Source organism: Mustela erminea, chromosome 4 (genome assembly GCF_009829155.1).
Source record: "Mustela erminea isolate mMusErm1 chromosome 4, mMusErm1.Pri, whole genome shotgun sequence".
Taxonomy (NCBI): Eukaryota; Metazoa; Chordata; class Mammalia; order Carnivora; family Mustelidae; genus Mustela; species Mustela erminea.
Genome location: NC_045617.1, coordinates 13,847,039 through 13,871,213, shown reverse-complemented (window position 1 = coordinate 13,871,213; position 24,175 = coordinate 13,847,039). Strand labels below are relative to the sequence as shown.

At 37.8% G+C, this 24,175-nt stretch overlaps 1 long non-coding RNA gene across 4 annotated transcripts in view; it reads right to left on the bottom strand.

Moving 5' to 3' along the window:
• The window catches only part of LOC116587708, a 51,604-nt gene extending 47,624 nt beyond the window's left edge, over positions 1-3,980 (bottom strand). For all 4 annotated transcript variants that reach the window (XR_004284594.1, XR_004284596.1, XR_004284592.1 and 1 more), the window contains exon 1: positions 3,813-3,980. This is a non-coding gene — a long non-coding RNA (uncharacterized LOC116587708). The remainder of the gene's footprint in view (positions 1-3,812) is intronic.
• Between the last annotated feature and the right edge of the window lie 20,195 nt (positions 3,981-24,175).

Sequence of the window (24,175 nt, the reverse complement as noted above, 5' to 3'; positions counted from 1 at the left end):
GAGAGAAAGAGAATCTTAAGCAGGGTACGTGTTCAAAAAGGAGCCTGACACAGAACTCAATCCCACAACCCTGAGATCATGACTTGAGCTAAAGTCATGAGTCAGATGCCCAACTGACTGAGCCACCCAGGTGTCCCTTCACATGCATTTTCTCATGACAGCCTAGGTGGCAGGCAGTTATTTATTCTCATTAACATAGATGGGGAACCTGAAGCACAGGAGTTAAGAAACTTCCCCAAGGTCACACAGCTGGTAAATTTAGGTGCTAACTCTTGCCTTTCTAACTCCAGGCACTGTGGTGTCATTACTCTTTCATTCTTACATATATGTGTGTATACACATGTGCGCACACACATACACACACATACATGCCTTAACATAATACATCACATACATAACAGCATTTGATTCAGGAATCTTTCTCTAGACATTTATCTAAAGGAAATTATGCAGGATAAATACAAATATTTACTTAGAAGGATATTCATTTTGTTTTGTATTGTTTTGATTAAAAAGATGATAATTAACTAAATGTACAAGAAGGTTGAATAAACTGTGGTACCTTCATACAATGAAAAAGTAATAATGAACCCTAAATTTATTGAACTAGGAAGATGTTCAAAATTGTGTATTAAGTGAAAAACCCAAGTTTAAATCCACATATGGAAGGGTTCCTTCCTGGTTCAGTAGGAAGAGTATGCAGCTCTTAATCTGAGAGTCATGAGTTTGAGCCTCATGTTGGTCATACATATTACTTTAGAAAAATTAAAAATAAATCAGTACATGGAGTAGGATCTTTTTTTCTTTAGTCTCTTTTGCAACCAACTTTATTGAGATATAATTGCATCATAACATTGTATGAGTTTAAAGGGTGCAGTTATGATTTGATCATGCATATATTATGAAAGGACTACCTCAATAAGCTTAGTTTTAACACCTCAATCACCTCATATAGTTACCTTTTGCGTATGTGTGGAGAATATGTAAGGTCTACACTTTTACAGTATTGCTCACTGTACTCACCGTGCTATACAGGAGATCCCCTAAGTTTATTCATCTTATACCCGGAAGTTTGTCCTCTTTAAAATCTCCCCATGTCTCCCACACTCTCCTCCAGCCCCTGGTAACCACCATTCTACCATCTACTTCTATTAACTCAACATTTTAAGATTCTGCCTATAAGTGGACAAATACAAGCAGTATTTGTCTTTCCCTGACTTGTTTCACTTAGGATGATGCCTTCCAGGTGAATCCATGTTGCTGCAACTTGCAGGATTTTCTTCTTCTTCTTCTTCTCCTTCTCCTTCTCCTTCTCCTTCTCCTTCTCCTTCTCCTTCTCCTTCTCCTTCTCCTTCTTCTTCTTCTTCTTCTTCTTCTTCTTCTTCTTCTTCTTCCTTCTTCTTCTTCTTCTTCCTTCTTCTTCTTCTTCTTCTTCTTCTCCTTCTCCTTCTCCTTCTCCTTCTCCTCCTTCTTCTTCTTCTTCTCCTTCTTCTTCTCCTCCTCCTCCTCCTCCTCCTCCTCCTCCTCCTCCTCCTTCTTCTTCTTCTTCTTCTTGCCAAATAATATGCCTTTGCATCTATATACCACATTTTCTTTATCCATTCATCCATCAATGGACGCTTAGGTTATTTCCATGTCTCAGCTACTGTGTGTAATGCTGCAATGAACAATCAACATGGGAGTGCAGAAATCTCTTTGAGATAGTGATTGCTGGATAGTATGGTAGTTCTAATTTTATTTTTTGAATAGTCTCCAAAATGTTTTCCATAATGGCTGAACCAACTCACAATCTGAGCATCAGTGCACAAAGTTACCCTTTTCTCCATATTCTTGGTAACACTTGTTATTTCTTATCTTTTTGATAACCATGCTAACCCAAATAACCCCCTCTTCATTTCTAATCCTGAAGGGGCCCCATTGGATTCCAAAACCAGAGAATTTTACAAAGTATTCTCCCTAATTATAGGGCAGTTCTATTACATTTTATTGGAACTGCCAAAACCATTAAAAAGTACTGGAGGACATTGACATGGTTGCTAGACATGGAAGAAATTCCCACCTAAATACTCAGATACTCCACTTATATCCCTCTGCCTCTGTTGTCTCACGGGGGTTACCCTTACACAAATTTCCCTAATAAAAGGAGGTTCCCGCTCCCTTTTATTCCCACTCCCTTATTTCTAATAAATCCCTGATCTAATTTTGCCCCTTGTGAGAATACATAGACAAACCTCTACTGAGAGTTATGAAATCTCACAATTCCTGGACACTTTATCTTTGGACAGCCTGTCTCTAAACTGCAGACCCTAAAACTAGTAATATCCCAGCTACATCCCCCTTCTACAGACCATCCACCTTCCATGTAACTACCCTCTAACTGCTCTGCCTCCATATCAGTCCCTGATATTCCCTCTGCCCCTTTCTTGACCCCCAACACTGGCAGACCCCTTAGCACCTACCCTAAGAAATTGGTAGCCCCGCAGGGCTTATCTCACCTCCTGGTGATAGTCTCCCCTGTACCACTCTGATGGTCCACTGGGACAATAAAAACACAGTCTCTTTGGCCCAATTAGATTTGGGTTTCCAAGTCACTGCCATTCTAAAATTCCTAAATTCATTCCTAATTCATTCCTAAATTCATTCCCAAAGAGGGAGCTCTTCTCCATAGTGGGCATTGCCCATAAAATACCAGAAAGTGTACAAATCCATCTTGATGCAAATGTTGGTACCACTTGCCTTAAACACCTTCCTCTGGTTGTGGTTGGCTCTTTGTTTGCTATTACAGGCATGGATGCATTGACACCACTCTGTATGGAACAAGCCCAAGTTTTTGGCCTTCCTGGTAGAACCCACCAGTGGACACTGATGCCTCTTTCTCTTCCAGTCAGGATGGTGAACATCCTCCAATATCAACTTAAATAGAGCACTGAGACCCTACACCCTGTTATTCAAAATATGCTGGGGACAGAATTATTAAGGCCACAGTCTCCCCTTTCAATAGCCCCATTTGGCTTGTATTTAATCCAGGACCACTAATTATGGAAACTTCAGCTATGTTCCCCTTATTAAGGATCCTATTGCGGTAAAATTGATAGAAGACCTACAATTGGCCCAAGGAGTGTCCTGTGTGGCCACTGTTCTAGCTAATGTGTTCAATTCTGTTCTCATCAAATTCTAGTTTGATTTGGAAGTACAGGCAGTGTGTCTGGGAAACCACATCCCACAAGATCCAAGACATAGCCTCATCTGTTAAGCTTCTGAGCATCATTTGGTTATCTAGGGGCTGAGAGATTCTCCTGGTCATCAAACTTCAATTACTCACTATTGAACCACTTGTTATACTCAGATAGGCACCGCACATACTAGGTCTTTTCATGTTCTCTCCTAATGCTTTGCCCTCTATATGCAATCATTCACAATTCTGCCAGCTTCCATAGGGGTAAGGCTCAACAGTGCATTTTAGAAGCTGCCTAACTGGCATTCCAGCAAGCCTCAACATTACTCCCACCTGGCTCTACATCTTTGGTCACACTTGACCAAACCTCCTGGAAGCTCTGGACCAAACATAAATCTAACTGACTTTCTATGGGGTCTTAGACTAAGTGCCCATCTCAGTGGCAGCCCAATATATCCCTATTGAGTGAGTGCCAACTTTTGGCATCCTGTTGGGCTCTTTTGGAAACCCAGGTCCTAATCAACCCCCACTCATTACTACTCTGTATTCAAGTTCCTACAATGCCCTGGGCTAGACATGCCTCCCAACAGAAGGTCAGCAAAGCCTCTGATGGAAAATGGTAAAATGGAAATTTTACCTTCAGGACAGAGCTCAAAATGACAACAAAGGTCTTTCTAAATTAGAGGAGAATGTGAATTCCACCAGGCTCAGATCCTTGCCTGAGAGCCTTGTGGAATTGGGAATGGTACTCCCACTTCTTCTTCTTCTGGCTACTTGGTGAACCCCTCAGGACCAACTGTCTGAGATGGGAGTCAGTGTTCTTCACTGATGGCATCATAAACAATGAACTCACTGTCCAGCAGCCTCAGGCATCTCTCTGGTAGAGAGGGGCACTGCCAGCTCAGTCCAAACAGTGGAACTTGTGGCTGTTCAACTAACCCTTAAGAAGGTGGCCTTTTGTAAAGCCATATTTTCACAGACACCTGGGTTTTTGTTAATGGTCTTGCAGTTTGGTCTGGCAATTCCATCTGTTTTCAGAAATGCATAATTAACACACAGTCCAGACACAGATTCAGATGACACGTAAGCCATTCATCACTCCACTTTTTCGGGATATTTTTCAAAATGTTTTGCTGAATCTTATATCCTACTGGAGTTCCATCTAGCTGCATTATGTTAGAAAATTTGTAAATAGCTGAAAAAAGAACCCCAAAGACTTCTTTATTTGCATCACAGCTAAAACATATAATTAGAACTCAATGATCTGATACTCCAGTAAAGCTACATGGGAAATGACAAAATCCAGATGTGTGCCTCCAAATGCTATCTTGGGAGTAAATAAGACTGTCTTCAAGATCTTGGCGGAAATCATGAAGAATAAGTACAACCCCACTAATAACTATTTACTCTCCTTAGCAGCTGCTCTTTAAAACTGGATATTTCATGTTGCCAAAAGACAACAGACATTGGAGTGGAGATAAACAATTCCACGTATACTTATTTTTCCTAGCACATAGAATTAGGAAAAATGACCCAGAAAAATAATGGAATTAGAAATTCTCAATGTTCAAGTGTTAACAAAAGTATTGTTATAATTATTTTACATATTATTGTAGAAAATTTAGAAAACAAGAATATTAACAAATTTGTCTATAATCCCACAATATACTGATCACCATGCTTTCTATACTTTTCTGCTGTTCTTCTTTTATGCATAAAAAAAATGTTTACTGTGTTTGCACAATATCTAGTTCCAGGAAAAAAAAAAAAGTGTATCTTTACATGCTTCTTGACATTCTTTGTTACTGTGACTAAAGCAGCCTGGTCTTCAGAGAATGGAACGCTGGAGAAATTAGGAGTTTATCTGAGGCCACTGTAGTTAGGTGCCTGATCAGTGTGATAATTTATCTACATAATTCTTCATTTTCCTTCCTCTTGTTTTTACTGGAAAGAAGAGATTTATAATGCACATTCTAAATGAATCCAATGAGAGGCAATAAATTTCTATGGCTTGAATCACCCAGGCTGTGGTACTATGTTACAGTAGCCCTAGCAAACTAATATAGCACAAGAGTTTGTTTTTAACTCTATTTCCCCAACATCTTCCATTCTGGCTTCCTGCCCTCATTAATTCTTGCCTTCCACAAATATTTACGTCATATTGTGGGCCAAGTTCTAGAGACACCATGTATAAGAGTCCGTGGCCTTTAGAGACAAGCCGCTAAATGAACAACTATTAAGTGTGACAGATGAATTTGCAGGCTTCATTCATGCTGTTTTCCACCACATCTTCAGTGTCTCGCTCTTGGAATCATCTATAGTTGGCACTAAATAAATACTTGTTGAATGAATGAAGGGGGATGCCCAGACGAGGAGTAACCAAATTGGACTTGTGGGTCAGAGAGGAATTCCAAGAGAAGGAGATATTTAAGCTGAATTTTAAAAGATAAGTAGGAGTAAACTATTTGCCGGTACAAAGAAAATTTCAGGCTGAGGAAATAGCATGTTTACCACCATATGGTATGAATCAGAGGAATACAATGAAAGAATTTTGTGCTGCAAATTATGGGAGCTAATATGGGAGCAAAAAAGAAATGAGTGACAGTCCTTGACCTTGAGCTCTGTCCTAAGGTCACTTAGTCCAGTGTTAGCAAGGATTCTGCTGAGTTAATTTAGGGAAAATCTTCACCCTTGGAACCTGCTCACCCTCCATATCTGCTTAAATTCCTCATCCCTCAGCACAGTGCCTCTCATCCTGGCCTGCCTTCCATAAGAAGCCATTTAAGCCAATCTAGCAAGAATCCCTGAAGACTTGATGTTTCTTTTCAGTAATTTTCCATCCATGGACCTTGGCTATAAATTGCTGCTTGCCCTTGTGTTTAGAAGGTGAGTTGCAAGGTCCTTGGGTGACTCAGTTGGTAAGCGTCTGCCTTTGGCTCAGGCAGGTCATGGTCCCAGGGTCCTGGGATCTAGTCCTGCTCACATGGGGCTCCTCTGCCCCTCCCCCCACTCATGCTTGCTCTCTCTCTCTCTCTCTCACAAAAATAAATGAATAAAATCTTAAAAAAATAAAAAAAAAAGAAGGTGAGCTGCCTCTCTTTTCCCCACTCCCAATCACTCATTGTTGTGGTCCCTCTTAAATAAAATCTTTCTTAACCATCTTTAAGGAGCGTCATGAATGGCCTGAATAATTTTTCTTTAACAAAATGATAAAGAAACAAGATTTCAGAATTAAGGTTGGCCCTTTGCAATTTGAGGACAATCTTATTGCTTGACTTTTGTCCTGAAAACTAAGGCAGACACTGAAGAATTTTAAACAGCAAGTGACTTTATGGGGCTAATTTAGAGGTGGAAAATCAGCTATTGCAGATGAATGAGAAGGGATGAAGGCATGGAACAAGAAACAGACAGAAAGAACGGAAGTAAGCATAAAACACAGGTGAGAATAATCTCAAAAGGTACTCCTATAGGAAAGTAGCTGTGTAAATAAGTTAGTAAGATAAGAAACAGCAAACTGTGTCTAGTTGTTCCCAGGTACCTCAGCAGACAGTAAAAGGGATTGCTAATAGGGATTCATGAGTTCCTAGAATTAAAACAAAAAGTAAACCTGTTTGTTCTATTTCATTTGCTTAAAAAAATGTATTTTCAAATCATCTTTTCTGTTCTGCTGTACAAGAAAGGATGGTATGTGCTGTATGGTGGTTTTTAAACCTTGGGTTGTTCAATGGTTGATGATATAAATTTGAACCAATAAATTAAGAATGATGTTTTCAAAATGACTTTTGTTGCCGTCCCAGGAAGAAACAGCCAGTACACAGACTAAATGGAAAAAAAATTAATGAAATCACTATTTACAGAGATGTGGGCAGAGATAGGTATTAAACTAGCAATAAGAGGAAGCCAAGGCCCAGAGCCACAGAAAAGAGGCTGACAAAATCTTGACCATGGACAAACAAAATCTTGTCCATGGACCATGGACAAACTCAGTTACTATTAGAACCATGAAGCAGTGACGGGGTTGGGGGTGAAGTATTCCACTCCCACTGTCCTCCTACCTTCTGATCTCCTGCCTTTATATAGTGCCGGCTAAAGACAACAGGATACCGGAGGTCAAGGTCACCTAATGAAGTAGGATTGAGAGGCGAGCCTCCCAGGGCATAGGTAGTCAGAGAAGAGCAAACGGTTGATCTCAGAGAATGAATGAAAGTATCGTCTCCAGTTGGGCTCCTGCGGAACAAATTTTCACAGAAAGATATGAGTGGAGGAAAAATAAGAAGGTCCTCTTGAGAACACCTGGATGAGAGAACCATGACTGGATGGAGCAAAAAGTAGACTGCGGTTCAGTTATAAGAAATGCCTCAGTTGATTTCTGCAAGCGTCTGAGGCTGAGGCCATTCTTCAGAGATGTCCTGAACTGGGACAGCTGGTTTGGGTTGTTGTTTTGGGTTTAACCAGTCAGCGAATGCCATCTGCCCCTGTTGAGGAGGACATCTCAGGAGAGGCAGCTCCTTTTAGCTGGGGGTGATTCTTGGGCAGAGATTTGGCTCTGAGCTTTCTGTCAGCCATCATGGCTGGCCTCTGAGAAGTGAGGACTTGATCATGAAGGGGGATTCGAGTGCTGATCATGGTGTCTACCATAGCATCCACTGGGATAAAAGCAATCCAGAAAAACAGCTATCTGAGGCACTAGGGAATTAAATATTCTATTTTTTAAATGTTTTAATAATTATATGTAAAACTAATTTTAATCGTTCTTGAAATAATTTTAATTTTGAAACACCTTGAAAAAAGATTACCCTTTAGTCTCAGTTAACCTGCAGCAAGACTGACACGTTTTCCTGTGAAGCTGCACTTCTGAGGATTCACCAGTAACTTGCAAACAAAACCTGCCCGCCAACCAAAGAGAAAACTGCAAAATAAAATGTGTGCTTTTGTTGGGAGTCTTAGGCATTGCATTATGGGAGAGACAGGTTGACTGAAAGTGGGCTCTGGAGAGACAAATGAGGTTAAAGTTTTTAAAGAGAAAGGAGGGGATTTACATAAATGTTTTGAACAAAACGGGATTGGTGCTGATAGAGCTACCGTTACACTGATCTACATGTGATTAGTTGCTAGGGCTAGTGTTGGGCACAAAGTCCATTTATGTCCATTTTAACACATAGCAGAAGCCTTGGGTTTTAGCTGAAATCAGCACAAATTTTGAGAATTTCAGATGGAAGACAGACATAAGCCCCACTTACCCAGTGTCCTCCTAGCTTTTAAATAATCCTGTTAGCAGTGCTTATACCATTTAATTCTCTCCATTATCAAACCTAATCAGAAAACCGACATCCAACCTCATGAGGATTCTTTCTCCAGGAGGGCAGAGGTATGTCCTCTCAATCCCCATCCCCATTTCTATGTTTATTTCTTATTTTTCAAAAATCGTTTTAGGGGCACCTGGGTGCACAGTAGGTTAAGAGTCCAACTCTTGATTTCAGTTCAGGTCACGATCTCAGGGTTGTGGAATTGAGCCCTGCATCAGGCTCTGTGCTCAGTGTGCAATCTGCTTGGGATTCTTCCCTTCCGCTCTCCCTCCCCCTCTGGTCCTCCCCCTGCTCCTCCTTTAAATTTTTTAAAGTCTTTTTAAAAAATTGTTTTAGACACTATAACTCCTAGTCCGTGATCTGGACAGAATACAATGTGGCAAGAAGTAATACCTCGCTTCTTGGAATGTATAGGCAGACAAGTTAAATGGGTGAAGGCATAGATAACCATATAAGAAAATAAAATAACCAAACGCCTAACCCATTAAAAAAAAAATTAAACAACCAGCCATGTAGCTGACATTCTCTATAGTTGTACAGTAACCCCAAAATAAAGGCATATAAGATATCAGGTTAGCTAGATGAATATCTACTAGAGGTTGAAAGTCTTCTTTACTTTGCATACTCAACCTGCAATTCTGGTACAGACCCAGGTAAGAAGCTCGGCCAGCCCTCAGGAGGTAGTGAGAAAGCCAAGGACATTTCTCACACATTATTTAAAAGCTGAGCAAAGCACGGGGCAGATCTTCGTGTTGTAGACAAAACGTCTTGCCTCGTTATTGTGTTTTCCCAAAAACACAGAGAAAGTTACCTCTAAATACAATTCTCAATAAGAACTGGGGGAACATTTTAGAAAAGATTTCCTTGGTAAGCTCAAGAACAATGCAATGAAACAGAAGCAGAAAAAAGTCATAAAAGAAGGTAGTGTGAGATCAAGTAAAAAATGAAGAGTTAGCCGACTGAAGTAAGAAGAAAATTTCAGAAGTAAGAGAAGAGGTAAAGCTGTAATGTTTGTAACCAGCCCTGCAAAAGTGAAATCAGTGATCAGGAAAACAAAGAAGTATGCTCTTTAAGAACATACAGAAAAGGGGGCAAAATGGATGAAAGACACAGTGATAGATACCTGGGAATGGAAATTTTGGATGAAGGCTAGAAATAGCAATAATCACCTAAATAATAAAAGCAAATTTATCTAAATTAAAAAAAAAAAGAGTGTGCAGCTGAAACCTATAGAATATAGAGAAGCTTCTCTCAGAGATAACCTTATATTTACTTAAGTTATTCTGGCTACAAGTAACAGGAAATTATGTTAGCTAGAGGAAATATTGGGAAATATTGAGCATCAGAACTCTCAATGAACTGCTAGATTTATTTATAAACACACAGTAGTTTGGTGTGCAGATTCTGAGATTCTTCCTGATTTGGAAACTATTGAGTCAACTTTTAGTATTGCAGCATTTAAAAAGTTTATTGTTGGATACTTATGGATTCCAGTCTGACATGTAAAGAGTTTGGAGGTCATCACTCTTTTTTTTTTTTTTTTAAAGATTTTATTCATTTATTTGACAGACAGAGATCATGAGTAGGCAGAGAGGCAGGCAGAGAGAGAGGGGGAAGCAGGCTCCCTGCTGAGCAGAGAGCCCAACACGGGGCTCGATCCCAGGACCCTGAGATCATGACCTGAGCCGAAGGCAGAGGCCCTAACCCACTGAGCCACCCAGGTGCCCTCATCACTCTTTTCTAACAAAAAACCTTAGAATGAAAAAATAAGTGTTTTAGAAAACCTTAAAAAACCCTTTCTTCAATCCATGAGAGAACCGGGGTCACAGGGAAGCCACTGCCCTGAAAACTGGCACGAAACGAACACAGAAAATTGCAGGATACCTAGAGTAGCATTTGCTGCTAGAGTCAGTAGCAGGAACACTAAATTGTGGTGGATGGATTGCTGGAAGGATAATGTAGACTAGTTTGAGAGCTAAAGTGGCCCATCTTAAGAGGGTCTCCACCTTTTCATGAGTTTTGCCTCTAGGAGCCCCACCAGATTCTCCTTGTGAAAACTGGAGAAAATCCCCTGTGTTTCCAGCAGGTGGAGAAGTAAAGTAGTCATTTCGAAATATGCCCAGAACATTCTCTTCTCCTTAACAAAGGATTGCCCTCCAGGGAACCTGTTTTACTGGATCCTAATCAATGTGGGAGAAGGAAAGTGCCCCAGTCTGGCCCCTTCCAGCCTTCCTGTCTCACTTGAGGGATAGGAGAAAGGGAAAGCAGAGAAGCATTTGTGAAGGTCATAAGTCACTAAAGTCACAAGTTCACTAAAGAACTGAGACCTAATCATTGGCCTATGGATTGCTTCCCTAACCCCTCCCCATGTTATCACCAATCAATAGGGCACCTGCATAATAATGGGATGACAACTGAAAGAACTTCAAAGCTCAGAGTCTATGTAAGAAAAAGTCTCTAGGGAAATCCAAAGAGGACAGAGGAAGCAAAAACAGGAAGGACGGAGGAAATTTTAGCTTCCAAAAGTCACCAAAAAGATCAATAAACACAACCTAAGTTCTAACCAGATAAACATCAAAACTCACACTAAAGGCCTACTTATCTCAGTTCCCTTGGCCTACTATGTCACATCCAGCTTTCAACAAAAAACTACAAGGCATGACAAAAGGCAAAGAATACAGTCTGGAGAAACAGAACAAGAGTCAGAACCAGATTCAAATGTGGCAGAGGTTTTAGAATGATCAGACAGCAAATTTAAAGTAACTATGATTAGGGGGATCTGGGCGGCTCAGTCAGTTAAGTATCTGAATTTTGATCTCAGGTCTTGATCTCACAGTCATGAGTTCAGGGCCAGGGCCAGGTTCCAAGCTGGGTGTGGAGCTTACTTAAAAAATAATAATAAAATAAAATAAAATAAAGTAACTATGATTAATATGCTAAGGACTCTAAAGGAAAAAATAACATTTAAGAAAAGATGAACAGTGATATATGGAGATAGAAACTATAAGAAAATGTACTGTCTTTTTTCTCTTTAGTTTTTTCTTAAGTAAGGGAAGAACTAACTGAAAGTATTCATTTCATAGGGTTAGTGCTTATAAAGCTCTGATACTGTACCTCATGCCTTATACTTATCTCATGATAATTACTCAAAACATAACAGCTATTATTACTATTACAAAATGTATAGCTCTTCTAGGTAGCACAATATGTCACGTACAATGTTCCATTTATTATAATAATAAGAATACATAAAATCATGGATATAATCTCACAAGTTATAAAGGGCTACTAAATGAAAAAAAAAATGGCATCAAGAGGTTTTTTTTTTTTTTTTTTAGTCACCTGACTGAATAGAAGGAGATCTATGATCATGAATTGGAAGACCAAGAAGATGTGATTTTCTTTGATTTGTTTAATTTCTATTGAAATTTAATATTTCAATGATTAATGTGGAGCTTGACCAAATGATTATAAAAATTCATCTGGAATAAGTAGAAGAATAGCTTTAAAATGTTGGGATTGAAAAATAAGAGCTCTAAAAGAATGCTTTCAAGTTAAAATAATTAAATTCTACACAAATGAATGGATATATCAGTGGCACTGAAGGGATAATCCTAGATAATAAAGTAATTTGTAACATACCCTCTATGATTTTGTTGCTTCTTTTATCAAATACTTTGCATTCACATTAGATGTTACAAACCATAGGGCATCAGGGGGGCTCAGTTGGATATGTGTCTGACTCTTGATTTTGGCTTGGGTGGTGGTCTCAGGGTCATGATATCGAGCCTTGCAATGGGGTCCATGTTGAGTGTGGAACCTGCTTGCGATTCTCTCTCTCACCCTCTTCTACCCTCCTCCCGACTTGGTTACAAACCAAAGAAGAAAATTCCACTGGGATTTGAACTATGATTATAATCTCTCTATATATTAACTGGATTAAATTGACATTTTAAAATATGGTGTGGGTTTCTCCAGATATTTAAGCATTCTTTAATGACCCTCAGAAGAATTTTATAGTTTTTTTTCAAATAGGCTTTATAATTAAACAGAAAATTCTCAAATAAAATTTAAAAATATCCCCTCATTCTATAAATTATATGTGGTTATAGGTATATAGATATAGATAAATCACTATAGATTATAGGTATATAGATATATCTACATATATATTATATCAGGATATATGTGAAGAGAATCATACTTATTTGGATGTGTTTACAATTTAAGTATATTAATTAGATATGAGTCAAATTTTCAAAAATTTAAGCAAGGGAGACAAATCTAATTAATATTCTATTTTGCTATTTCTGAATTCATGATATCTTGTTTTTCTTTTGTTTGTATTGGTTTTATTTTATATATTTTATTTTGTGTCTTCCTTTTCCTTTTTTGTCACCATTTATTATGTCCTGCCTTATGCCTCTCCCTTCTTCTGAAAACACATTGCTCCTTCACATATCTTATGGGAAATTCTTCTTCCTTCACTCTAATTTCTTCATTCAAGGGGGAGATGTTACATTGCCTCAGAACCCATACCATATATGACAGTCGATCGACCTATGGTTATTGAAGAAGTGTCTGCAAAAATTTTCATTCTTGGCTTACTTTTCTCCTGACAATAGTGTCGATGAATTGTGCAACATTTCTCCAAAATTATGTTCATATCAAATAAAAGTTTGTTTTTTTTTTTTCCTGTAGTGCCTGGGTGGCTCAGTCAGTTAAGCTTCTGCTTCTTGATTTTGGCTCAGGTCATTATCTCATGATCTTGAGTTCAAGCCACACACTGAGCATGGAGCCTCTTGGATTCTCTTGCTCCCTTTCCCTCTGCCCCTCTCCAACCCCACCCCAACTCTCTCTCTCTCTCTCTTAAAAAAACAAACAAAAAACTTATTTTTTGTTAAGAACATCACAGAATGTACAGAGTATTTCTATGACTATATGCGGTCTGCAATAGGTGGTGAATGTGCTCAACTTGGAATTTATTTGAAAGATAAAAGCATTCATTAATATTCAAAGCTGCTTTCCTGAAGATCAAAAAAAAAAAAAAAGACTATGGCAGCAAATTTTTCAAGCTATGAAAACCTTTGGATCTCTGGAAACTTCTGGGGAAAGGAAGTTTTCACATTCACACACAATGATTATGTTCTATGCTAAAGTATTAATATATGATAAGATTTAAAAGCATACAATGGCTTCTCACACAATAGAGAATCATCAATTTATAACAAAAGGATATTCAATATTTCTCCCCATCTTCCAGCATTATTCCTTTCAACAAGAATCAGTTTACAATAGACTTATAGTTTTTGTAGTGGGCAGGTGTTACATGAATAACAAATTCTAATTATGTGTATAGAATTTCCAGAATAGTTTATTCTGATAAATCCTAGTTCTATATGTTTTTAATATGAGAGTGTCAAGTATCATGGGACCAGCTATCCTAGCAGTGTGGAAAACTATTCAAAAGCAATAAATACTCAGAATTTCAGAATAAGGGATTTTTACCTGTTAGACTAAGAACTCAAGAACTAACTGCTATTTGAAAGTTTGAATATTCAGACTGGTGAATATTCCATTTCCAATCAGAATGCAGTCATAAAGGCTGGGTTTACTCTTAAATGCTAAGCAAATAGAAGACTGGAAGAAATATATGACACAAGTGCTTTCGAATATTGTTCAAGAGGCAACACAGGACACTGATCCCTAAGGAATGCAGAGCATTGAGAACAGACCTGTACCACTGGTGACGTTCGACTAGGAGGTGATTATTGACCACAGAACACTCACACATTTACTGATCTTGATAAGCTGAGGAGATGGAAACATTTTGCTAATTTTTGACAAAACCGTTTTTGAGGTGGTTATTTAACTTTTTATGTTTTCGCTTTCCTTCTTTTCTAGTAGAAACAGGGAAGGATAGATACTTCCTCTTCATTAGCTGATATATGGTGTCTTTGTTACTGTTCAGATCAAAATGGCATCTATTTCTCCATGGACTATTTACAGATATGTTTTCAAAGTTTGACACAAATGGGTTTTTTTTAACTATCATTTTATTACTGATGTCTAAATTAGTTGCCTTCTGGTGAGTTAGAACATAATCTATGCAATTTCAGACTTCTAAAATTTGTTGAAATTTGCCTTATGGACCAAGAGTTTTATAAATATGCCATGTGTACTTAAAAATAATGTATATACTCTGCACTTTTTAGGTGCAGTGTGCCTTTTGTCAATTTTGTTTGCTGTGTTCAAATCTCCTTTATCTTTTTTTTCTAGGCTTGTTCAATCATTGACTGAAAAATACATCACATTTTCTATTATATATATGATTTTGCCAATTTTCCTTATAAGTTTGTCAATGTTTGCTATATGAAGTTTGTAACTATGTTACTAGATGCATTTGATTTCATTTCCTATTTTTTAAAAGATTTTATTTATTTATTTGAGACAGTGAGAGAGAGAGAGAAAGAGAGAGTGCGCACAAGCTGGGGGAGCAGCAGAGGGAAAGGAAGGAGCAGACTCCCACCGAAGAGGGAGCCCCATGCAGGACTTGATGTGGAACTTGATGTGGACTTGATCCTGAGCTGAAGGCAAATGCTCAACCAACTGAGCCACCCAAATGTCCCTAGAGGCATTTAATTCTAAAACAACTGTGTCTTCCTTGGAAATCAAACCTTCTAGTATTATGATAGATTACAACTCTCATCTCGAATGATTTTTTGCCTTAAAATTTATTTTGGCTGATTTTTAATAAAGCTACATCAAGTTTTTGTTTTAGAATAGAATATGCCTTAGATTTTTAAATTTATTTTGAAAACCTGAAGCTTCTGTATACACAACCCTGGACATGTATTTCAGTAAATTTGTTTTAGGTTATTTCTAATAGATGTCTTTTCTTCTCAGCTAGATTAAACCTGCTTTCAATGGCTTTTCACACACAAAAAAATTACATACATTCCTCATTAAATTATTATATTTTGAATTTAAATGCTTTCAAATATCAAGAGGAATAATTTGTATTTTCTAAATAAAAAATGATATTATAATATTACCAGATTCATCATAATTCTCAATATTTGAGAAGATAAATAATTCATCATAGCATGAAAGAAATCAGATTAGAACTTAGAGATGGAATTTTTAGAGTTTAGCAGTGTGCTTAATATTAAGCCAAGAACTAAAAAGAAATACTAAAATACACAAATTAAGACCATTGAAAAGAAATTATCTAGACTTGCTTACATATGAAAGTGTACTTGATAAATGTTTATTATCATAATAGAACCATTCAACACTTACTAAATGTTAACTCCAAAAATTTTATGGAAAATTATTCCTTGAAGTTTTGTAAAATTTATATAAACTGTTTTGTTCAACTACTTACAAAACTTATAAAATAATATATATAACCTAATATTGTTTGACAATAAACATGGAAACATACACGTAAATTCTTTTAAAACAGCAAAGGAAAGTTTAATTATTACTGTTGCTTAACCAGACCAGAGACGATTAAATTACAAGTCAGAATCATTTGTCCAGGGTGCATGGGTGGCTCAGATGGTTAAATGTCTGCCTTCAGCTCAGGTCAGGATCTTCAGGATGGAGCCCCACATCAGGCTCCCAGTTCAGTGAGGAGTCTCTTTCTCACTCTCCCTCTGCCTCTCCCCCTGCTTGTACTCTCTATGTCTCTCAGTCTCTCAAATAAACAAATCTTAAAAAAAAAAAAGAAAGAAAGAAAGAATTGTTTATCCAGTGGTTCTATCGGTATGTGGGGGGAGGGGGAGTAAAGAATCCTGAGCATAGGTTAATTCAGAAGACAAGAAACCACTTTGTTGTGTATTTCTGCATTCACAAATAGATCTGATGGGTCTCTTACTCTTCACATACTTAATTTAATTAATTGAGCTTAAGTGACTCATAAGATGCATTAAACTGTATTTCATCTGACTTCTGCATCATGAGATCTGCATTAGTTATTAAAACACCCTGCAGAATATTTCTTCTTCTACTCCATTTCTTAAACTTAGATAATAACTAAAGTATTTTCCATGACTTTCATAAACTTCTGTTTATTGGTACTTGCGTAAGCAATGGAGAGATCTCTGAGGATGGTTCTTTGTAAGGAAAAAAAATAATAAAAAAACAGGAGGGGTGCCTGGGTAGCTCAGTTGGTTAAGGGTCCGGCTCTGAATATCGACTCAGGTCATGATCTCAAGGCTGTGAAATCGATCCCCAGGTTGGGCTCCTCGCTGGACATGGAGCATGATTAAGATTCTCTCTCACCCTCTCCTTCTGCCCCTCCCGCATTACAAAAATTCATTATTTCATAAATGAGCCAAAGATGTCTTCTGTGTATTGGCCCCTAGATTGTGTCTTCACTGCAGGCTGCAACATGTTAGTTCAAAAGTTCATGAAGCACCAAATGCAAACGTTTACCCATTCTATTATTTTTAAAATGGCAAGAAAAGAAGCAGATTTTGAGTCATTTAGAACCTCTCTACTTTATCTCACTGCAAAATTTCACCAGGTGTCTGCTGGCCATCAAGATCTAGCCTTGTGGTTATAAGACCTCACATGACTATAGCCCTTGGGACCCTGAGGTTTCCCATGGTGCTGCTGAGTGATATCATCACTAAGACCTTTCTCTGATTCCCTCATCCCCCAGGAGGGAGGGAGGACACCCCCCACCCCCGAGCCTCTGGACAGCCTCCTGCTATGAGAGGTAATTTCCCCTCTCATGCAACCTTGTCCAAGTGCAGATCAATTTTGTTGTGTAGGCAAATCTGTTTCTTTGGATTAGTCCCCAGGTATCTTAAACCCTGACACTCATTATCAGTCTAGTACTGTGCAAATCTTACTTGCAAGAAACCTAATTTCTGCTTTACAGATCTGTCTTTTAGATAGGTGGAGAGTTTGAGGAACAAGCCTCTGAAGAAGAAATTGCAGACATTGCTGGCAAAGTGACTGTTGGGCATTTACAGGAAGGCAATAGAAATGTTCTCTGCCACGCCCGGAGGAGGAACTCCCTGGGGTGTGACAAAAGTGGGTACAGTAGTCTGTCCATCTGGGATATGGAATATGCTCTTTACTTATCTGTAACATCTAGATTAAACTGTCATACTGAATCAGATCATCAAAAATCTCTCAGCCTGACTATACTTCTTTATTTCCTTCAAGAATGTCCTCATGGAGGTAAAATACAGTACATGATTGCATTATCATTTATTGCCAAATATTGATTTTAGAAAAATACACTCTTTTTGTTTATTTTATTTTATTTCTTTCCAGTGTTCTGAAATCCATTGCTTATGGAAATATGCTCTTTTTAAAATTCTCTGTATTTATTTGTATAACCACAGAAGTAGTGTCAGCTTTGTTTTGCATTTCACTCAGAAAAACTCAAGCATGATAAATTTAGTGTCATAAAAATAATTCTAAGAAAGTCTTATGATTCCTCTTATTAGAGGATAATATAAATGAGTTATCATTTATAACAGGGTTTTATTAGCCCAGGGTTTTTTGGTTTGTTTGCTTGTTTGTTTTGTTTGTTTTTATATCTGCCACTACCTGGTGCAGGACTCTTGTTCCTTTGTCAGAATGGTAATGATTTTGTGGTCTTACTGCGTTTGTTTTTTCTTACTGCATTAGAGCACTTTGCTCACATTACCTCTGCAGTCCTGACTGTTTCAGCTATAAGTTAATTATTAGCCTCTAGAAGGCAGCGAGCTTCTTGGGTGCAGAGAACACACCTCATCCATTCTTGTATCCCCATCACATCCTGCTGAGCCAGGCACACAGAAGATACCAATATATTTTGACTGATTTGCTTCATTGAATTATTGTCAAGCTTCCTCAAGTCCTTTTTGGTTAGAAAGTTACGTAAAACATAAACAGTCATTTTAAGTCAGATATCACAAAGACTGTCTGTACCTTTTGACATTCAAATAGAATAAATATTTTCTTGTCATTTCTCTGGTAGAAGATAAGAGCCTATACTATTTTTATAACTAAGAATTTCATAGAGAATCCTAAATGTCAGCACATATTCATTTCTTCAACAAAATCCACTATGTATAAATGACCACTGTAGACTGTGAGGAAATGGTGACTATCCCAAAACCTTAAAGAATAGTGAGAAAGAAATAATTTATCATACCAGGAGTCTGTTAATTGGCCCTGACTCTCCTTTACTTACTTCTCAGAGTGTGAGAACTTAGAAGAACAGTGAATGTGGTCATAGTCTCTGCCCTTTAACTGAATCTCTTTAAGCACCCAAAGGAGGCTTTGAAATAAGTGTCATTTAGATAGATGGAGGTGAAGGTGGGGGCACAGACACAAATCTATTTCCCATAATCTCTTTAAGATTGATTTATTTATTTCAGAGAGCACACATGTGTGTATGTGAGGGGAGGGGCAGAGGGAGAGAGTCTCAAGCAGACTCCCTGCTGAGCCTGAGATCATGACCTGAACTGAAATCAAGAGTTGGTCACTCAACCGATTGAGCCACCCAGGTGCCCCTATTTCCTATAGTTTTTTTTTTTAAACCTTCATTTTGATAATGAAAGTGTTATGGAAATAAAAGCCAAAGTTATCATGGGATTTTAAAGCCTAGCTTATGTAGAAAGTCTTTATATGCAAACACTAGGTTTGACTTTCTCTAGAAAGTTGTCCAAGGTTAACAGGAAATTCAGGGTTTCATGTTCCAGTCCATAGCCAATCTCTGACATCAGGAGAGTCACACTTTCTGGATGAAGTTCTAGGTAGTGTGCAAGTGATAGAAGTACTAATATTTGCTAACCCCCTTCTTCTTTCTCTACCTTACTAAATACTATTAAATGATTATTTTGTATTCATACTTTCCTACATAGGAAGTATGGATTCAATACCATGAAGCTAGGAAACAAAAGAAAATAAATGAAGCAGTAATATTATTCATGTTCTTTCTATTTTAAAGCAATGGGAAATAGAGGGAGAATGCTGTCTTGGCATTTTATTTAGAAAGGATGAGATCTCAATAGGTTCACAAGATGGAAAAGTTAATGTAGTCTTTTTGGACACATTTCTTTAATAGACTAAGACATTGTTTTTAGTATATAGAAGTTAGTTGGAAAACTAAATGTTTCTATGTCTAAATTAGAATAAGATCTTTTCTATGGAAGGAAGCAGTTAAAAAGATACAAGCATCGTGTATGCTATTGTCAAATCCCAGTAGTGAAGCAAAGTGAAAAATCTACCTATCCTACTTCTCTGCCCCATTGGCAGCCACCCTGTAGCTCCCTTCTGGTCTTGAAATAGCCCACAGTGCTGCAGAATCAGCCTCAACCATCTAACCTTTCCCGTCTCTCCTCTCCTTACCTGTTCTCTGCACACACAGGCCTTCTGGCTCCCAAGAGTCTCCCAGGTTCAGACCCTCTTTAGGGCCTTTGCATTGGCTACTTGCCCTGCCTACCCTGCTTTTCTCCTAGATTTTCCATGACTGTTTCCTCTCATCAAGTTCCAGTGCCAATGCTGCCACCTCCAAAGAGACACCCCTAACTCACCAGTCTGGAGTATAAATATAAATTCCGTCTTGGTCACTTTCTTTCCCATTGCTTTATTTTGTTCTCTTCACAGAACTTCTAAATATCTGAAACTCTTAACATATTGGTTCCTTCACTGTCTATTCCTCCTCCTATAATGTAAGATTTAAGAAACCAGGGATTGTATATTTTGTACATTAGTTGTTTTTCAAGAAATACTTGTTGAATGAGTGAATGAATGAATGAATGAACATGATTCTCTCTTAAAAAGATAATGTTTTAACTAACTGTCTAGTTGAATTGATTGTAGGGAAGGTTTTTTGTTTTGTTTCTGAGCCTATTTCAAAATCCTCATCTTTTAGCTAGAGTTTTGGCGTGTTTTTTTTTTTTTCTTGTTCTGTTCTTAGAGAAGATACCACGTTCTTGAAAAAATTTCCCAGATTAAGTAACTTTAGTTTCTTTAGTCTCCTCTCTTGGGATTTATGCATTAATATTCTAACAATGTGGATGTCTGGTTCTCCCCCGAATCCTATTCATGTTTTCCACCTTGCTTTAAAATGTGATGACTTAGAAAAGTAGCCATTGTATAAATAATGCTCTGATCAGTGTTGAATGCATATGAATCATCATTTAATATACAAAAGGGGTAGACTGATGGCCAATTGCAATTTATTTCCTTCATCTTTTTCTAGTAAAAATTAGAATTTTATTACGACGGTACACATGCATGTCAAAATATTAAATTAAAGTTATATTCCATATAGTTGTAATTTCCTATTTCCATTATTTTTGGAAAGAAATAAGGATGACTTAATGTTTCCAGACTTTTAAAATGTAGCTAAATAACCTTTAAATATTGAGTAACCATAAACAAATGTTTTCTTCAGATCCTAATTGACAATTAATCCCCTTTTGTCCTTCCTTCTTTGTCATCAGTTTCAACAATATTATGTTCAATTTGTTGAGTGGTGTCTAACATCTGGGCTGCACAAATCCAATCAATGGCACTTAACATTCTAGAATTGCTCATGCCATACCAGACTCCACATCACCTTTGAAGCACAGTCTCTTAAAGAATCTAGAAGAGATGATGGTCTCATGTCATGAATATGGTTAGAAAGTTGTTTACTCTGCAAGTAGAAAGAATATCATGTAGTAATGAGACCTCTGACATTAGGCATATTCCTTCGGATACTACAATAGATTGCCTAGAAAAGGGTTTTCTGAGAATATTTCATTTGTACCACTTTTTTTTTTTTTGCTGAATATAAACATCTATCTTGCCTTTTATCTTTTTATTGGAGTCTTTACTATGTAACACTTTTTTTTTTTAACACTTTTTAAGTGACCAGTATCTAAAGATTTATGGATATATGATGTATAAGGCAGAGAGAGAAATCTTTCCATTATGCAAATAAATGACAGTCATTGATGCATCTTAACACCTGATTACTATTTGATGATGTCTTATTGGTTTTGGGGGGCTCTTTTTCTTTGTTTACATGAAGCATGTGAGTACATAGGATTTTTGAGCAGATTCAAATGAAAAAAGAGAATGGTTCCCAAACCGGTTTTCCTGGCTCTTTATTTGGAACTGCTGCTGCATGATCCACCTGATTTGAACACAGCCATCAACATCAATCTGCCTCACTCACTCTGTCTACCTCAACTATTTGTTTGGTTTTCAGAGTCTTTCATAATTTGGCTTTAAAGTATCCAATATAATTTTGCAATAAACCCACAATACATATTCTCCAGTACTGTGCTACACCCTACAGTTGTAATCCCTATGAAGATACTTCTTACTTCTCCTTTCCCCCCTGCTGTCACCCATAATCTTCCCTCTTTTGTCCAGAGAAAGTCCTCTTCCCATCACAGTGTCTTCCCATCCTTCAAATTCCAGACCATGTTACATCTCTTCCGTGATCTGCAGCCCTCTCATTCCCAGTAGCCCAACATCTTCCAACCAGATCAAGTCCCTGTTAGGTTTCCTCTTCCTAGAATCTCAGAATAGTTCAAAATTAAGCATTTAAATACATGTGTACTATTCGTTATGTCATACATATTACTCATGTCCCTCAAATTTGTCTATAAGTTCCTGAAAAATCAAAGCATCATGTCTTCAACTTTTCTCTCCCAAAACGCACAACACAGGATGGCTCTTGGCCTGCAATGTGTAGAAGAGGGATTCCAAGCATCTCTCAAGTCCAATAGCACCATTCATAAAGTTGATGGTAAATCAATGCATCTGTTGATTGACTGGTTTTAAGTAAATTTTAAATTATTATCTTTTGGGGAACCTGGGTGGCTCAGTGGGTTAAAGCCTCTGCTTTCGGCTCAGGTCAAGATCCCAGGGTCCTGGGATCAAGCACCACATTAGGCTCTCTGCTCAGCAAGGAGCCTGCTTCCCCCTCTCTCTCTGCCTGCTTCCCTGCCTACTTGTGATCTCTGTCTGTCAAATAAATAAATAAAATCTTTAAAAAAATTACAGTCTTTTAAGGGATGAAAGGAGGTGATAAACAATGGTGTGGACAGAAAGGAAACAGTACCTTGGACAAGGACAAGGCAAAAATACAGAAGCCCATAGTCCTAATTTCGGGAGCTTAATAATTTTTGAAAGTATTTTCAAGTAGAATGCACTGTATTGTTATCTGTTTAGAAAGATTTGGTAAATGGTATAAATCACCTCCACAAGTCTTTTATAAACCTTCAAGTCAATGGTGCATGGTTTATCTGGTCATCACAAGTGAAATGTTGGATGTTAGTCCTCACCAGAGGGACTAACATCTCCTGAACCACAGCCCATTCAGTGTCTGCCACACAGTAATTGTCCAGTCAGTACTTACTGACAGAAGTAATCAATTAATGAATTTCTAAATATCTAAACTAGGAGCATTGATGACTGGAGCTAGCTACTTAGTCTTAATTTTCTTGCTAAAATGTGCTAACATTTTAAAACCTTAGCAACTGTGGAATTATAAAAATAACTATTTCAAGTTCCACTAATAAAATTTTTTAAGTGTTTACACTTTAGAAGTGCTTGAAACTAAGCCAAAAGAAACTTTCTATCAGGAGAGAAAAACAATGGAATTTATCATTTAACACCAGTCAATGACTAGAACCTTTGATACTATTACCTCAGGATGGACATGTTGATCCATACCCTTGGAAATCAAAACAAGTATTAAGAGATATATGTTCAACAACAAATGTTAAACTGAAAGTTATATGAGCCAAATGATATGAATGAAGGTAATAGCCACTGATAAATATAAGCTTGTATTATAATTGCTATCACAGAGGCACCTGGGTGGCACAGTTGGCTAAGTCCTAAACTCTTGGTTTCAGCTCAGATCATGATCTCTGGTTGCTGAGATGGAGCCCTGCGACTAGCCTTGCATTGGCTCCACACACAGCATAGAGTCTGCTTGAGAGCCTCTCTCCCTCTCCCTCTGCCACTCCCCTCTAAAATAAATAAATAAATATTTAAAAGAAATCATTGTTATTGCAGCCATCACCATCATTGTTACCATTATCATCACCGTTATCATCCACAGTGTCCATCTAAGAGGTGGGAGACACCACTGACAGAGAGCCAAGGCATTGGGAAGGCTTGGCAGGATCCGTAAAGTTCAGGGTGGAATCCTTCAAATACAAACCAGGAAATCCCTTCAATGGGACTCATGGTACCAAGGACAGAGCAAGAGCCACAACAAGGCATACTTGAGCCAGAGACCCTGGGGTCCTCAAAGCCCAGTGTGAGGGCCCCGTAACACATGACAAGATTGACCCTGTGGGAAAAAGAGAATTCAGGCATGGAGTTGGAGGTTAAGTGGACTCAGCCGCTAATGATTTTAGGACCGTGAAGAATGGTGGGCTGGGTAGGCCAATTTGTTGAAGGAGTGAATAAATCATCAACTCTCGGTAATCACTGATTAATCCAATTACAGTTTTCTTTGTTCTCATTGTGCATTGGGTGTCAAAAACTTTAAGTGTAGTATATGGTTACTGGTTACATATGACTTTTAGCTGTTTCTCTGAGGCCTACTCTATCATCTCAAGTGGAAAAAAAAAAACAAAACTAAATCCAACTTTTTTATTTTTTTAAAGATTCATTTATTTTAGAGAGAGAAAGAGCAGGAGCAGTGGGAAGGGCAGATGGAGAGGGA